Consider the following 5,754-nt stretch of genomic DNA (forward strand, 5'->3'; position numbering starts at 1 on the left):
CAGGAATGGAGGTGGCTTGTCACCACTCCATCATGTGCCTGGTGGCCAGCAGAGCTGCTGGAGAGGGATCCCTGCCCTCTGGGAGTGGCGCCCTTGGGACACCAGCAGATGCAGTTCAGCATATTTCTGGCTTGGTGTAAGTCAGGGCCACTTGTCCCATGGCTCCAGCGTGTGAACACTGTCTTATTCTACAGTCATCTCTTTCTCCTTCCTGCTTCTCCTTCAACTGATCTGCATGATGTGCAGCATTTGGACATTTTGGTCTAGTTATAAAAGAGGATAAGTGGTGCTTGATGACCTTTCTTAACGAGATTACTTGAATTCCACTGGATGAAAGACAGGCAATGACAGAGAGCAGACACAAACTGAGCAACATACTCCTCTGCCATTAAGAAAATGCTTTGAATGGGAAGATGGCAGGGAAAACTGAGGCTAGGAAAGAGCTCTGGCTGAGCAGCTCAAGAAGAGCCTCCGTATTCTGGATAATGTGGCTGAAGGCAGGGTAGAGTTTAGGACAAGATGCTATTTTTGGGACTGGTTGCTTACAGACTGGTGAAGATGTATCTGCAGGGCTGTGGTTCCTGAGTCTGAGGGGCAGCAGAGGATGGGGTCCAGTACTCCCTCCTCAAGGTGCCCCCTGCTAATTTGTTAAATTTTGGCTCTGCACAGACACCCTGCTGCCTGAAACTTCACTCCTAAAAGCATTTTGGCCTCAGATTGGCTTCTGTGTGCAGTGCAACTGTGGCTGGCAGCACCGAAGCTCAGCAGATTGATGAAGAAACCATGGCTGGAAAAGGGAACCTTTGCCTCAGGTTGGGGAAATGCCACACTATTTCTTGGTTTACTGGGTACTATATAGCAGGAGGGAGGTAATCCATTCTGTGCTTTTTTTTTTTTTTCCCCCAAGAGAAGTGAAACCACATTAGGAACTGTTGACCGTGGGAAAACACAGGAGGGTCAGATGGTCTGAACCTCAGCAACAGATCGTCTGTTGCCGACGGAGCTCGAGTTACCTTTGGCGACGGCCGCCCTGCCTACAGGTCAGTGGAAACTAGTATTTGCTTCTAGCTGGTTGTGTCACTGCCAAATATAGAGCCACGTGTCCTAAGCTGGTTATCTTCTGACCTTGAAGGCTGTGTCTCTCTAGCTTTCAGTCACAGCTGTGATGTCCCTCTGCCTGTGTCTATGCTCGTGCTGTGCACCAGAGAGCCACCAGCCCCCCAGAAGATGCCTTTGCTTCCCTCACATGTCATGCCTGTGGCTAGGAGTATTTGGGGGAGCTGGAGCGCTGTGTTATGGTGCTTCAGCCCCTGATTGTGGGTTTGCTATGTTTTTGGAGGAGGAATGCCATGGTCTGCCAGGATAACCCATTGCTACCCAGTCACCTCATGCTGCAGCCACCCAATCCAGGTTAAAATAAGAGCACAAGCACAGCCAGATGTTCATAATGTGCTCTTCCACCCAGGAAGAGCATTGCAAATGAAGATGTGAATGGTGTGTAGGCATTGCTGTTTGCACCACGGCTACACCAGCAAGACCCCTGGCCCCTCCAGCTGCAGTGCTCTGGCTTCTGCCTGCTGGAAGCCTCTGGCAGACTGACCTGCAGGAATGATCTTTGCTCAGAGACCAGCTCTATATCCCCCTTCCTGGTGCCAGTGTCAGGTCACCTTCTCCTCCCATGGCACAGCAATCCTCCTCTGACGTTGTCCCAGGGCAACCAGGCAGGTTCACCTTCTTCCTGGGATCTCTTCCTGTTCCCTCCTTATCCAGGAGATAGACAACCCCTTGATTGCACCAATGACCCTTTCCCATGCTTGCATACCTGGGCAGGGCTGTCCCTCCTGCAGCAGTTCTCTGACCAGCACCTCTTTGCTGCCAGGAGAGGTAACTCTGCCCCCAGTCCCTGGGTCACTTCTCAGTCTTTCCTAGAGAGTGACACCTTCTTCACCAGACCTCACAGGCTGCCCTGATGACACACAGGTGAAACACCTGAAGAGAACTACCACGTAGCTTGTCACTGTCTCCCAAGATCAGTCACATCACTCTCTGGAGATTGATGCCTACCCTCATCCTTTTGGGCACACCCTCAATATAATTTTCTTCATCTACCAAAAAGCTTCAGAATTCAGAGAATTCAGGATTTCAGGACTCCCAATTTGTCACTTCTGAATAATGGAAGTAGAGGTAAGATCATAAGACTGTAACATGTTTTCTGGTTATTGAATGATTTTGTACATTAAGTGGGAGTTACATGAATGAAACACTGGGGTTCTTGTTGGCTTACAAACTTGAAGACAGAGAAGACCTCTGCACATTATTTATATTTCTTTCATAATACATCAAAGCTCCCAAAACATTGTGAACATGCATGCCCTGAATTTTCTTGTCTTTTCCTTGAAAAGTAAGTTACCAGAAAGAATAATGACCAAGACCCACGCAGAGACTCATCTAAGCAAATGCTGTGGCAGAGCATGGGAAGAGGAAGAAAGTTTCACACACCAGCTCAACCAGCTCTCAGGTCTCAGACTTCACAGTGTGAGTTTGCCAAACAAAATCCCCTGATTTGGCCACTTTCTGCAGATAAAATGTTCAATTTCCAGCAGTCTTTGAAGGGCTGAAACTGGACATAGGGTTGGATGCAGAGAGTCTGTAAGAAAAACAGTTGCTATGGTAGAAGCACCTGTGTGGGGGCACTGTGTGCATGTGTGAGCCAGGAGTCTTAGGCTGAGAAATCATCTAAGTATCCATTACTACTCCAGGTATTAGCTCTCAAAACTCTATAAATTTTACTGCCTCCATTTCTGTCTTGAAAGCACCTCTGTGATTATTTTTTTCTGTGTATAGGGAGAGGTAAGCAGACAAATGTGCTTTTTTTGCTTTTCTAAATTAGAATTTGCACATTAACATGGAAGTTTGCTCACGTACTGCTGAAAGCAGAAGTGTGTTTTTCAAGTCAAACTGTATTGAATGTATGAAAACGGGCAATTAGTATCATTTTGAATAATAAACTGAAGCTTGTGGTATGGAGTTGTTCATATGAGATAGCAGAAACTTCCACTGGAAAGAGGAACAATATACTTGCATAGAAATAGTGTTATTTTGTACAGAAATAGGTTTTTGTACAGAAATGCTGTTACACAGAGAGATGGGCTTTCCCCCCTTGCTCACAGGGGACACAGAGGATGGGGTTTGAGGTAGGTGGAAGGAAGGAGGAACCTTTTATTTTCTTAATGATTCTTTCCACCACATAAAAATTGGCTTAAGACACCAGATGAATTTGGTCTTTCTTCAAAAGCTGCTATTGATTTCAAGCTGTACGTGCTGATGTGACAAAATGTTTCCCAACTCAATGCAATCTGAGCTCCTCAAGAGAGGCTTCTTAGTGAAATCAAATCAAACAAAAATGGGAGCTCGGGCAGTTCATGCATTCCACAGTAATACTTTAGTCTGTGTGATATTTTATTGGATCAGAAGGGGGTGCTGAGCTGGACAGTTAAACAAAGACCAGTAGAAGACCTTTGAGCACAGCCAGAGGCTGGACAGGTGCTCAAAGGCTGCTCTCCCAGTTTCTCTGTTTCTACTTCTACAGCCTTGTTTCTCTAGGGCACCTCCTATATTTCTCTTGCTGATACACACCAAAGATTGTCTGGATTGCTGCTCCTGCTGTGTTTTGCCAGCTCCAGGATTAACGGTGTTACCTGTGAGATCTTTGGAAGCTGCCAAGGCTCCTCCAGGAGCATGTCTAGCCCACCCAGCCTGTGCAAGAGTGACCCTCGTTCGGTTTGCCCCACTTTTTCAGTAACTCTTATGGATCTCTTTGCCCTATGAAATCACAGAACTGGTCTGTACGTCCTATTTGCCTCTCTTGAGTTACCCCAAAGCCTTGTGGTCCCTCGGCGGTGGAGTGGGGCACCCCTTCCCAAGCATCCCAAGGAAAGGACACAAGGCTCCTCAGAGCTGCTCTCTTCAAACTACCCGTGCCCAGATAGGACAGCGATGACACCTCTAGATGAAGTGCAGCAGATGATGTGTTTTCACACCTGCTTCCTGAGCAAGGGACCTCAGGTCCAGGAGTGTCTGCACAAGTTTGTCACAAACTGCCAAGAATGTGCTGAGTTGAATGTCCCTCTTGGGGTATTGGAAATACCTCTGTTAAAAGAGAGCTTACTGAAGGAAAAAAAAAAAATCAGTAAAAGGAGAAGTGGTTTCATCCTGGCTCAGACCAGGACACTCCCCACATGTCAAAGAGAGGGAGCAGATAGCTTCAACCAAGCTTTTTGGGTCTACATAGCCCCATGCAGATTGCAAAGGAGTTGTGTCACAGCAAGTGAAATCAGTTTTAGGACCTTGCCAAAGGCAGGGGTTCTGCTGTGCAGGAGCGTGAAGATGACAGTCCCTGCCCCACAGCCCAGATGGATGTCACCACTTCTTGTGGCCGTGGTGTTGGGCAGAGGGGACTGCAATCACACCAAAGAGCAGAAACAATCCACTGCTAACTGTGATCTAGCACTGTTTCATTTTTCCTGACATTTTTTCTAATCTGTACACTTGGTTTAGCTCTCAGGCTGCACTGCTCTTGCCAGTGGAACTTGGGGACTGGCCTCCAGCCTTTGGGATAGGGCTCAAAAGCTCTTGGAGACTCCAGCACCAATATTGTTCTACCAGAGAGTTTGTTATAATCTCCTCCCTTTCAGAGCTAATCTCTCCCTGTCACAGGCATTCCAACATTAATGAGTACTTTTGAGAGCTCAGCTTTTCTGCTAAGTGATAAGTTTTCCTCCTTTATTAGTCCAGTAAGAGAGTTATTATAGCTCCAGTGCTATGTCCTATTTGGATGAAAACTGCTTAGATAAATAGCAATGAATTCCTCCTCCTCAAATTATGGCCTTTCTTGGTGCTGGCACATGATGTGTCCTGGTGTGTCCCATCAGCTGAAAGAAGGGTGGGAGGATTAGGAGAATGTGGTCCAAGGGCATTACTCACAGGGGAGTGCTTGGAGGGGAGCTGGGGTGGACATCTAAGACTTGTGGAGGGGTGAAAAGAGAAATTGAAAACCTCTGAGGGGACAAGACCCAGAGAAGAGATTAAAAATGGTTTTGTAGGGAAGCCTCCAACTTGGTCAATTCAAAAGGATTTTTTTAAAAAACTGGATTTCCAAAGGAGAAGGCCCTGGGCAGCAAGGAGAAATGGTGACAAGTAGCAGGAACATTCACTTCTGTGGGGAACAGTCCATCCTCTCTCCCCCCACATAAGACTAAACAAAATGCCTTTCAAGCAATCAGAGCACAAGTGGTGTCTTTTAGCTGGTTCAGCCAAGGACAGACTGGAACAGGCCCCTTGCTCTACCAGATAAGTCCACAGCAAGAAAAGAGCATAAGGGTTATAATAACTGGCAGAAAAAATGGACAAAGGTAAAAGATGCCTCTGACAGAGTGTGTACCTGGCCAGTGCAAACTGGCCAATTTGAACAGTGGTACTTTACTTGAACAGTGATTTCTGACCTATAGAAGAGGGCAAGTTCTGCAGGCTTTGCTCTCTGCGGGCAGGAGACCCTGCTGCGGGACCAAAGCCACCTGGAGCCCCAGCCCCGCTGCCCAGAGGAGCTGAGAGGGCCGGGGGGCTGCCCCGCAGCTGCTGCACGGAGAAGCCAAAGTGGGGGCACCTGTACCCGCCCCATGGGGAGCCGTCCCGCTCCCCAGGGATCGCTGCCCGCCCGAGCCTGCCCGGCTGGGGCTGCCCCAGCCGCCCCGGAGC

Source organism: Chaetura pelagica, unplaced genomic scaffold (genome assembly GCF_000747805.2).
Source record: "Chaetura pelagica isolate M959 unplaced genomic scaffold, ChaPel_1.0 scaffold242, whole genome shotgun sequence".
NCBI lineage: Eukaryota > Metazoa > Chordata > Aves > Apodiformes > Apodidae > Chaetura > Chaetura pelagica.